We start from the raw sequence: 12,686 nt of genomic DNA, 5'->3' as shown, positions 1-12,686 counted from the left end.
TTATTTATTAGTCCAAGCTTAAGTGCATTTGCTGATGCGATGTCAGGTACATGAAAATTACTTTGGGAACTAAACATGGACTTCCTATGTAGAGAATATCTGTTTAACTTTCATAGTACATACATGTAAAAGTTACCAATGCTAGTCTTTCATTTTATTGAATGTAAATCAAATACTTTTACTTTTATTAGCTACCTGAGACGAAGGCTCATGTGAGTTTTCTGATCAAAGAACTATATGCGGTATATTGCATTTCTTTGCCCCAATAAAAAAATGAAATTTTAAAAAACTATTAAAATGTGTTGTATTCTATAAATTGTATGAAAAATATAAGTTACCAAAACATATTATAGTTTCAAAGTAGCTTATCGACAATTGTTGTTTTTATGACGTCAGAAACTAGTCAGATTTTTAAAAAAAAAAAGAGCACAATGGATAAAATTTCAGCAAATTTAGCTTTAAAAAATTATAGATAGCAAGTTTGCTCAGGAACAATATTTACATATTTCTATGATATTATCATTCTACACATTATATCAAAATATAGAGTCTGATCAGACCTGTGCTCGGTGACATTTACTCAATATATCGACGCAATACATACATTTTTTCTGTAGAAATCATGGAATTTTGAATTTACATCATTTACATGACGTCATATCAAACATATGACGTCATTGCAAATGAAAATAAATGGTTCTTTAAAATTCCCATGTTTTAGAACATAAATAAATATTTCTCCTTCAAAGTTTGATTTTTGGGGCAAATAATGGTTATTACCGAATAAAGTTCTTTGTCCGTTGTGTGTTGGCGTCAATTTTTCACATTTTCATCTTCTTTAGAACCACCTTGCCCATTTCAAACAAACTTGCCACAAAGTATCCGTGGGTAAAAGGAGGTCAAATTTGTTCAAATGAAGGGTCACTCCGTGCTCGTATTATGGAAAACTGATAAATTTATGGCTTTTTTAATTATCTTTTTCTCAAAAACCACTGGGCCAGAAAAGCTGAAACTCATGTGGGAGTATCCTAATGTAGTGTAGATTCAAGTCTATTTAAATTATTCTCTAGGGAAGTGTTTTACCACAACAGGGTATCAAATTTTCACATAGGCCAGAGAAACATAGGAAAATTTTTTAGATATCTTCTTATGAACAAGTTAATGCAAAGACAACGCATTATATTCCCCATGTTTCATGTGTCAAAATATGAAATCTAATTGTCCTCAATATGTTGTTTCTAACCATAATCAATTATCTGATATAAATAATGTTCTTAAAAATAATAGCCATCCCGATTTTGCATACATTCTTAATTACAAAATATTTTCGATATTTCCATTCTGCACTTTAACTGTACTGCGTATGTATTTCTAATAGTAAAACGGATTGCCAATTGTTGTTTCACCCAACCCCTGAGAGTATTTTTTAACAAACATGAAGCTTAACTACATGGAGATACTTTAATCTAATTTACATATTTTCTATCATATTGATTCTTGACAAAATTATTAAATGATGATATTTTTCAAGAAATCTTATTCATTTCTCCTTTAAAGAGGACCTGTTCCTTCGTTTAATCAAAAGTTGATTCCCTTTAGCCTCCCTTTAGCCAAGTTTGTAGCATGAGTGGTTGAAATTATGTGGTTCCAGGACAACGATGACAGATAATGGTCAAATTTCGATCAGGAATGCTCATCTGTACATCGGCTCAGGTGAGCTAAAATAAGTTGTTTATTTGAGTGCTTCATTAGTAAAATAACGGAGTGTAAATTTTGTGCGGAGGGTTGAAGAACAGCCCAACCTAGCTTTAAAAACGGACATTGATCAACTTTTTCAATATACACTGTTTAGACTGCGAATTACGATACTTAGATATGGATTGAAAAATTGTCAGATTCTAAAGAGAAATATTCCAAATTTACTTGTTTTCAATATTTCCGATCGGATAATTTTAGATGGCTTTCTTGATTTATTAGCTAGAGAATAATGTGTAAACCAATAAGGGCTCTTTGGTTGACCATATAGATTTTCATTCTTTCATGTGGAAATATCTTTGTCAAATCCGGAACATAATTTTAAACTTAGTTACAGTTTATTTCGCTCACAAGATAGAAGGTAATCCCGCGACACTGTTAACTTTTCTAATTAAACAAAATCCGCAGTAGTAAAAAATAATTTAGTCACGATTTCTGAATTGCACACGGTAATCGAACAGCATATGAGGTACGCAGACGTCTTCTTCTTGTTCCCAAAATAAAGTCCAATATATACAGTTACACTACTGATTATATGGGTTCTTTATATGTGTCCAATACATGTTTACATCACTAAATACGTGGGTATATTGGTTTAACTACTGTTCACTTCTCCTCACTAAAATTGTTCGCTTTGGAAAAAAATGTCCTCATTCCATTCCACACTTAGGTATAGATCAAAATTTAATTATGTTCCAAAATAATGTAAGTAACATAAGTTATCGTGTTACATTTCAAGTTCACGCAGCGGATACAATTTTGGTGATTTAGTGATGACGGAGAGCAATTATCACAACTCCAGGCGGTAGTATCGCCCTTCAAATTAGAAGCCATCAATGTATCCTGTACTTTTAAATTTGAATCCAAAAATTAAGACCGAATTAAGCTTTTCTCAAATGTCAGAATTTGTCAATGACTTATCAATTGTTGGTACATGTACATCCGTTCAAAAGTACAAAACAAATCAGTAAATATCATTAGCCTCCAACGTTTTCTTTATCTGTAAGCATTTCCAAATGACTGCTATCACCTGTCGTATTCCTCATTTAGAGGACATCTTGTGATATCCACAGTCGGTATACTTAGAACGTTTACTCAGTACTACCCTTTCCACAATCGCACCTTCGCAGGAAATTTAATTTAACTCAGGATTAGTACAAACATTTATGACGGCCCATTAACACTTGGTCAGACGTAATCACCGTCCTTGGTATCAGTCCAACGTTATAATTTAAAAATAAATGCCTCAAATTTAGTCCACGATAAATCCCAATGTATTATTTGATTCAGTGTTATACTTTTCTCAAGATTTCAAAACTTCAAAACAAATCTAGTCAGTATTCAAATCCAAGATTTAAAAAAAAAATGTGACAATAAATCTAACGTGAAATTCATTACCATTTTCTTTTCACTGTCCATCACTAGATATTTCTTTAAAAAAAACATTGACTATAAAAGTGAACTATCACCACATGTGTATAATGGGATTAAGCGCATTTCTTGTGTTTAGAAATTCAAATGCAGGTAAACACCCATTACTGATCTCTACACCACATACAGGAGTTCTAGCCCTAATCTCTTTTATTTATTTACTTCAAAGTTCCCAATTTTATTGCTCTTGGTCAAGAATATTAATAATACCATTGTATTTCCGTTAAAATTTTATTACTTACTATCGATTGGCTTGATTGGTCTATTCGGATCAATTTCATTACAAAATGATTTTCCATATTATAGTTCATTGAAACAACAACAAAATTCAATTTGTTTTAACAAGGTAATAATAGTTCACACAATTAAAGTCCTTTTTCCTATTATAAAGTCATCGAATTTGAGACACTGATAATATATATTTTGATTTAATAAACCTTTGTATCATTATACTTTCACTACTAATAACTAAAAATGAGTATGATATTAATATTTTCTAAGCTTACAATGTTCAAATACTATGTTTGGGCTATACGTTTACAAATGTTTGACACATTAACCAAGGAAGAATAATCAATATTTTCAATTAACTATCTGTCACTTGAAATTTCCCAACTTGCCTTTGAAAGGTTGACTATTTGACTTTTTATTTTCACAACAGGGCTTTAGATATAGAACGATAGTGTTCCAAAGATTTTTGGCATACTTGCGTACGTAATGCAAAGTGGGCGTTCAAGAAGCCAAGATGTTGAAAGCTAAAGATCTCTACATTTTTACTAGTGCTTTATTTTGCATTATCTATTATAATTAACCATATAATAAATAAAATGTTATATATTAATATTATACGCAAATTTTAATGAATATTTATGTGTCGATTTGTAGATAAAAATGCCTATGATGAAGAAAGTAATATGATTGTAATGCTTCGTAGAATATTTTTCTATGACGACAAACACCGTTGTGATTCAAATGATTTATCTGAATTAAAAATTCGGCTTTCACATCATATACCACAACACATGCAAGAGAAAGGAACGGACTTTAAAAATATATTTCAAGAACTGACCAAAGACGGGAAAATTAAACTAGGAAACTATGACTTTCTGCATAAGGCTTTTTCAGACATAAATAAACAGAAGGCCGCTAAGACGATTAAACTTTATGAGTCAAAGATAGCAGAGATATTAAATCAAGGTAAGTGTGCTGATTAAATTTTGTGTTTTTCAAGTCAATGTTGATTTACCTTTTCAGCAAGGATGAAAACTGTAAATTAAGTAAATGAAACAAAGAATCACAGATAACATTACATATCATCTTCAAATCATTTTCCATTTAATGTGCTTTATAAATAAATAATTCATGTTAATTAAAAATAATTAAAACAAGGCAAAACTTTAAAAGGTTTACACTTTATCAATTACTTATAACTGTGAATCTTGAAATTTTTGCTGCAGATAAATTTTTAACAAATTTGAGAGTTCATTGCAATCGTATGGTGGCATATTTCTGCCCCTTGTGTGCAAGTTATTTTTCTATCAAATATGTCGACATGCAAGATACATATGTTGACATGCAAGAAAGTTATGTCAACATGCAATATAAATATGATGACATGCAAGAAAATTGAATCAGATAAAAATCACAAAAAATCTTCAAAAATCTCGAATGTCGCCCATATGTGACATCCAACATGCTAGATGCTACTTATTTATGTTAACATGCAACTTATTTATGTTAACATGCAAGATAAAGATGTTGTCATGCAATTTATTTATGTCGACATGTAACTTATTTAAGCTGACATGCAACATATTTATGCTGACATGCAACTTAGTTATGTTGACATGCAACTTGGTTATGTTGACATGCAAATTAGTTATACTCTTAACGCAAGTTTCTTGATGTAGTGTTTAAGTGATCTGATATGATTTATTGTCATCGATTTTAATTTTTCCCCATCTTGCCACATTTTTTATTTTGTTGCAATAGTTCTTTTTCTAATAGTTTTTTTTTTGTATACACACATATAATTTTGAAAAAGTAAATAGCCAAAAATGAAATCACAAATGGATGTAAGTGCCTGAAGACCCAGGAATGGCGACCAAGTTTTCAGTGAATATGATCGATTTGTGATTTCATTTGGGATATATATACTTTTTGAAATATGATCGATTTTCAAAATGATAAGATTTTGAATTAAGCGATTACATTTAAATGCAAAAGTGATTATGTGATAAACACCTATGATGTTTGTGCATGTGTGCAGATTCGTTACTACCTAAGACATGTGCAATGAGGCACGGTTCTGGGTTTTTTTCGTCGGTACAATTGAAGTTGATTTTAATGGTCGAAAATTTATTCAAGCAGATATTGCAGATTAAATTAACCTCTATAATATGAGGTGGACAACAAAGTATAAATTGTATTTCCTTTGATAAAATGTCCTGGCGATTCAAAAACGTGACCGTAGACTATAAAACTTTTTAAGGGCCCTTCTCTGCTGCGACCTATAGAAATTAGTGTGTCCGTCCGTTCATCTGTTTGTCCTAGATCTCTTTTAAAGGGTGTGCATAGACCTTGATCTATGTTTCAAGGTCTAAAGTTAAGGTTATAGCGGAATTGTATATAAAATATCTTTGTCCGGTGCACATCTTTTCTCCCCTTGGTCCAGTCTGGTTCATATTTCCACGGAGTGTCTGTGGTCAAAGGGTGTGCAGTGACCTTGACAAATATTTTTCATTTGCTTAATCTTGCTCAGAACCAAAAATAAATGGCTTTAGGTAAGGGGTTATGAGACTTAAATAAAAGTTTTATGCTAACTGGACAATTTCTAAGTTGTAGGTCAATGTCAAAGCAAAATTCTCTGAAGTGTTTTTCATCCTATTGTCCATTACTTGAGTGGGGTTTTATGTTATGGTAGACATCTCAATGATTCATGAATTCAGTGAAGTTCTACATGAAATAGTTTAAGAATAAAAGGTATGAAGTGCAGTTAACTAATTTAATATTTTAAACAATAAGAATGAGAATATAAATTGTGAGCAAAATCGTAACAATGTCTTTTTTAATGTCAAGTAGGGTATGTTCTGACTGAGGGAGAATAGATATAGAGCTTTTTAATATTTACAGGTGCATTACCTATGACAAATTCATGAAGGGGGCTGGGGGTCAACGAAATAACCATTAGATGTAACTTTTTTATTTTTAAATATGATATCTTTAGCTTTCATCTATCATTTGGCAATAAAAAATTTCATACATTTTAGAATTAAAATTTAAATTAAAATTTTTGCATATCTTTATATTGGGCTCTTCTTTAAAAGGAGATTAATATAGTCTGAAATTGGCCACAACCACCAAGCCCTCTTAAAAAGGAACAATTCTTTTTTACCATGAATTAAAAGTTTGACCTAGTTATCAAAGAAAAAAAACTGCTGGCCAAATGCATTCTTTATTCCATAGGAAAATACGCTTCTGTACTCTTACTTTAACACTCAACAGTACTCAAAACAATTTTTCTGAATTTATTATGACTTTTTACCTTGAGGGTTAAAGCAGATTTAAAAAAAAATTACATATATTATGTATTATCTATGTATATACTTTACTAGTAATATAAACATTTGCAATTAAATACACAAAGCCTCGCAAACATACAATTTCTCATTCCTTTATCAAAAAATATTCGGGACATAAGGAAAAATGTATCACCTTAAAACGACAAGAGTCAATTAAATGTATGTAGATACATTTAATTTATAAGCAATCTACATAGTCTGTTATTCGGAAAAAGAGATCTGTTGCTTCTACCACTGTGTTTGGTGGGTAATTCCAATCTTATTTGAGTACCAATAACTTCAAATTGAAACACCATTTGCAGGAGGGTAGGCACAATATTCTTGTTCTATACCATTCAGATTATTAGGTACATGCATTTTGAAATCTCTTGTTTGGTAAATTTCGGGCAGAAAATACATAACATCTGGTTTTCCAGACGGACAATCTGCATTGCGGTTTCTTCTAATTGTATGTTCATTCCAATGCTGTATAAGTCTGTTCAGTTCTCTGGTGATAATTGGTAAGAAACAATACCTAGCACACTCCAGGTGAACATTGTCAGAGGTGTCAAAAACACCTAAATTATCCATATCCTTTAAGTTATTTATCCAAAAATTGCCACACATTTCTCGTAAACACAGCCAAAATCGCTTTATTCTTGTATTTCTATATTTATGACGATCCAAACTTAAAACTTGATAGTCCTTGCAAGGGATCCTGGTGATTCCATCGCAAAGCGAATTTCAAATCTCGAACTATGGAGTTCTCAGTAACCCTGTCTGCGTATACGACTACAGGAACCCCGTTTATTTCTTTGATATAATCTATATAAAATCTGGATATCTACTCAGGGTTTTTGTTAGAATTGCAAGCTCTGAGCCAGAGAATACGTCTTGAAAAGCCATCTAAACAGCCATGAATGGAAATTAAGATTGGTTTTAAGTTGTCCAAGCCATCTAGATGAACACAAAAACGCCCCTCGTTAATGTACCTTCCACGCTGAAGACAACGTTGCTTACGCCTTATTACACCTTCTGTGTCAAAACAGTTAATGCAAGCCCTAACCCGGACAACGAACTGGTTGCCCCCCCCCTTTTCAAGATTCCTGGATCCACCACTGAAGATAGTGAAGAACTAAAAGTATTATGTTTGATCAAATAATAGCAACATGAAGTACACATATTAAGAAATGGGCACTCTGACCAAAAGAGATATTGACATCGAGAACTACTATCAGTAAGGATTATACAAATCACCAGATTAATCAACCATAAGACCTTCATTACATCCAATATCAGTTTTATATCAGATCTAAAACAAAGTTTTACCTTGTCAGTTGTGTAGAGACCAGATGAACGTTCAGAGGTTAAGCTTCTCATTCACTGCAACCACAGATTTTGATTAAACTGCACCCTCTTTCAAACAAAACAGCATGCCATCATAAATAAGTTGCATGTCGACATAAATAAGTTGCATGTCAACATATTTATCTCGCATGTCAACATAACTAAGATGTATGTCAACATAAATAAGTTGCATGTCAACATATTTGTCTCGCATGTCCACATATTTATCTCGCATGTCAATATAAATAAGTTGCATGTCAATAAATAATATGCATGTAAACATAAATAAGTTGCATGTCGACATAATTAAATTGCATGCCGACATGAATAAGTTGCATGTCAACATAATTATCTTGCATGTTAACATAAATAAGTTGCATGTTAACATAAATTAGTAGCATCTAGCATGATGGATGTCACATGTGGGCGATATTGGAGATTGTTGAAGATTTTTTATAATTTTTATTTGATTGTAATATTCTTGCATGTCAACATATTTATATCATGTTGACATAACTATCTCGCATGTCAACATATTTATCTTGCATGTCGACATATTTGATAGAAAAAATAACTTGCACACAAGGGGCAGAAATATGCCACCATACATTCGCAAACATATTTTTCTTAAGAAATAAATTCAGGCCTAATAATTTGGTCGTTATTTCCTCAATTTTCACGAGCTCCATACTTTCTGTCTGTAGAGGCTCCTCTGCGATTATAGTTGAAACTTGGTCTTTATACACCACTCCAATTTTGGAAAATATGTTCATCTCCGATTATGCGACTTTTTAGCGCACCTGAGCTGAAGGCTCAAGTGAGCTTTTCTGATGAAAATTTGTCCGTCGTCTGTCGTAGTTGGCGTCGTCGTTGTTGTCGTTTTCGTTGTAAACCTTTTAGATTTTCATCTTTTTCTTAAGAACCACTGGGCCAATTTCAATCAAACCTGCCAAAAAGTATCATTCGGAAAAGGGGGTTTAAGTTTGCTCAAATGAAGGGCCACGCTTTTATTCAAGGTGAATTCAGAAATAGTGAAAATTTGGTTGTATGCTTTAAAAATCATCTTCTCAAGAACTACTGTGCCAGGAAAGATGAAATTTATAGGAAAGTATCCTCATGTAGTGTAGATTCAAGTTTATTCAAATCATGACCCCCGAGGGTAGGGCGGGGCCAAAATGGCCGATCAAATTCTACATAGCTATATATATGAAAATTTGTTAAAAATCTTCTTCTTAAGAACAGCAAAGACATGAATGATCATATTTCTGACATCAACACCTAGACTAATATGTATAGAATAGCGAGGTCCTCCATGCAGGCTGCAACAATGCAATTTTAAAAACAGAACAAATATTTCCTTGGTTTATTAATAGAACCCCCCCCCCCCAACAAAGGTTAAAAATAAGAAACCGGGCAAGTTTCCAAGACCAGTGCACATATACATTTGATAATAGCTCAAAATTTATCTAAATATATCCCATTTAAAAACACAACTGTCATGACCAGTAACCACTTGAGTTACTTCAGTTACGGTTAGTTTACCACATGATTTCTACTATAATTATTTGAGACGTTGAAATGGCACAGAACTGGTATAGTAGTAGTAGCACTCCATAAACAATAATCGTTTTCCGTATCATCGAACTCTTGCTTGTCAATTCATCAGACTTGGGCGCAGACCATCGAGCTTTGGAGTGAAAATCAAACTTTTGAGACCTACATATACGTAAATATTATTATTCTATGTTTCATTTTTAGGCTCAAACCTTGAAAATAAAACATCAATGATGTCCAAAAAGTTGAAAAAAACAGATCTAGAAAGTAGAAAAGATACCTCAACTTTTGTAAATCAGAGGAGTGATTCAAACGTTTCGTCATCTGCATCCGGATTCTGTGAAGTGGAAGCTGCTATGCCCTCAACACCATCAATGGGTGAAAATACTGGCATACAAAGTTTGAGATCGATAATGCAGCAATTTGACGAAGGGGAAGTTGAACATTATTGTAAAACTTTCCAAGAACAAATGGAGAGAAAATATAAAAATACCGAATCTGTCACACAATATGTCTTAGATAAAAAACAAAATTAAAATGTGTAAAAATTTAACATAAAACGCTACGCAGGGGTGATAGGAAGCATACAAAATATTTATAAATCAGTGCTACTTTATGACGTCATAGTAGGCGATATGACGTCAATTTTAGAACACAAGTTTTCGCAATACTGGTACTTAGAGATGTAATTAAACTCAAGAAAATGACTAGAAACGTGTAAACATCAACAAAAATAAAATGTTTTTATTTAGGTATGCTGTATATGTCATTCTGATTAAAATCTACCACCGATGACGTCAAATGTGTACATCAACTAACTTGGGATGTGGATGATGTCGTGTAAAGAGAATTTGGCTAAGACGGCATGTACAAAGATACGTTAAATGGAGATTAAAAGGAAATATTTACATTTGCAAACGTTTTCCTTTATATAACACTACTGAAAGCAAGCGTTTTTATAACTGTATAAATACAGGTATGGGGTCAAGAGGTCATAGATGTTCGTATGGATAAACGTTCGACGTAATTTCTCAGTGACGTCATAAAGGGTCGACGCGCGTTCAGTGGATTACATACATGCCGTTGGGTTTGAAAAATAATGCATTTCACACGTTAAAAGTCACAATCAGGCAAATTTGAAGATGGGCGCATTTGGCGGGTGATCTGCAGGAATCATTTGTACGAAACATTTATGGTTTAAATGACCATGATTTGGTTGGCTGAACATACCTGGTCAGATTTTACAAACACGTCCATGGTGTTTTTTTTCATTTAGTTTGAAAGACATTGTTAAATTGTAACATTTATGTCCATTTTTTTCTAGGGGGTACTATAACATAGTAATATTTCACAAAAAATAAATCAAAAATATATTTAATGCACAGATGCATGATACGTGTACATGTACATTATAAAATAGAAGATTAGAATTGATTTCGCTTGAGAACCAAACTAAACCAAACTGAAAATTTATCTAATTCAAAATTTTAATACATCAGTACATAAAACGAAACTGACAAAATAAATGGTTGCTTGCCTGAATAAAAAAATATTAACGCCCCATGCCAGGCTCGAACCAAAAACTTTTCGCTTCGAGTGCACTGAACAGGTTGCCTAACTTTCTGAGCTATCACAGCTACACATGAACAAACGTCTTTAAAAGGACAAAGACGCACCACATTGACACATTTGGATTTTGGGGGAAAAGTTCATTTTTCGTGGTCTCTGGGTCTTCTCTCCATTTTTTAAAAAAGTGTAATCGTTTCTTTGAATTAAAATACACACAAATAACGTTTCAAAATCATGGAGAGAAGACCCAGACATAGAAAATTTTTAGAAAAATGTGTTTCAAAATGTACAATTTTGTACCAAATGTCTGATATGCCCAATTTTCAAGTTATTTTTTAGCAAATCAAAGCTCAATTTCGGGAAAATATTTTCCGTTCCGGTTGCACAGAAACCCGATAAATTAAAAAAATGTTAAAATTACATGTGACATGTCAATAAAATTATCACTTTTCAATTACGCCCAGGTTCCTGCCGAATGCCAATCAAAAGCGCCCTCGTTCTTTAAAGTATGAATAAGCCACAAATGTAAATATAAGTAATACGGTATCATTTTTTGAGTGTTATTGGGATGTAAAACGGGTTGGCACATGATCAAATCTTCCATAAAGCCCTTCGGGCTTTATGGGATTTGATCACGTGACCAACCCGTTTTACATCCCAATAACACTCAAAAAATGATACCTTATTTCTTAAATATCATGAATATCATGTGAAATTCATATGGAGTTCAGTTAAATAGATAGGTATGCTTATTTATTTACATCGATTTTATTTTCTTTCGAAGACAGTCAGCTATATTTGTATCCCAGTCGGCCTTTCCTCTGTTGTTTGTGACAAATTTAATGCGTCAGAACAACAATAAGCTGGATATTTCAAAGTATAAGATTTGTATAGATGGAAAGTTTGCCCTTTGACATACTTGGAAAGTGCTGCTAGAATCCCGAGTTAAGCATATTTTTAAGAAAAATCTCGGATCATATGCATAAAATTCAAAACATAGGGTAGGGTTAAGTGCGAATGTGTGTAATAATTTTTTTTACTAACAGGACAGTGGGATTCTAGCAGCTCTTTTTAGGCAAAGTAGATGCCTTTCAACTTTATTACGGAAAATTTCGCTATTAATAGAAGTTACGTGATGCCGTGGCGGTGGTGCATGTCTTTGCGTTAAACACTCTTTTATCTGTATGCAATCGTTGATAACAGTTTACATTTATCAGCGACTTTAGTAATTTATCAAACTTAATTTTCTTTAAATAGTCTTAATTTTCCGAGAAATGACTTATATGCTTCATTAACATACCTGCGTACTTTGTTTTAAAACCATTACAGAAAAATATGGATTAAACTATATAATTTAAAGTACAATTTAATATAGTAAATTATAGTTAATCAAAATCCCAAAGTTTTCACTATAGTAAATCAAAGTTCCATTATTTCCTTTATAGTAAATTTTAGCTCAAAAGATATTAC

General features: G+C 32.4%; 1 pseudogene; it reads right to left on the bottom strand.

The window, feature by feature from the left end:
• Window positions 1-6,945: 6,945 nt before the first annotated feature.
• Window positions 6,946-8,866, bottom strand: LOC134273479 (uncharacterized; annotated as a pseudogene).
• Window positions 8,867-12,686: the final 3,820 nt, after the last annotated feature.

This window comes from Saccostrea cucullata, unplaced genomic scaffold, assembly GCF_032062105.1.
Source record: "Saccostrea cucullata isolate Sc308-1 unplaced genomic scaffold, CSIRO_AGI_Scuc_v1 ctg223, whole genome shotgun sequence".
NCBI classification, from domain to species: Eukaryota; Metazoa; Mollusca; class Bivalvia; order Ostreida; family Ostreidae; genus Saccostrea; species Saccostrea cuccullata.
This window is presented reverse-complemented; position numbering and strand designations above follow the sequence as displayed.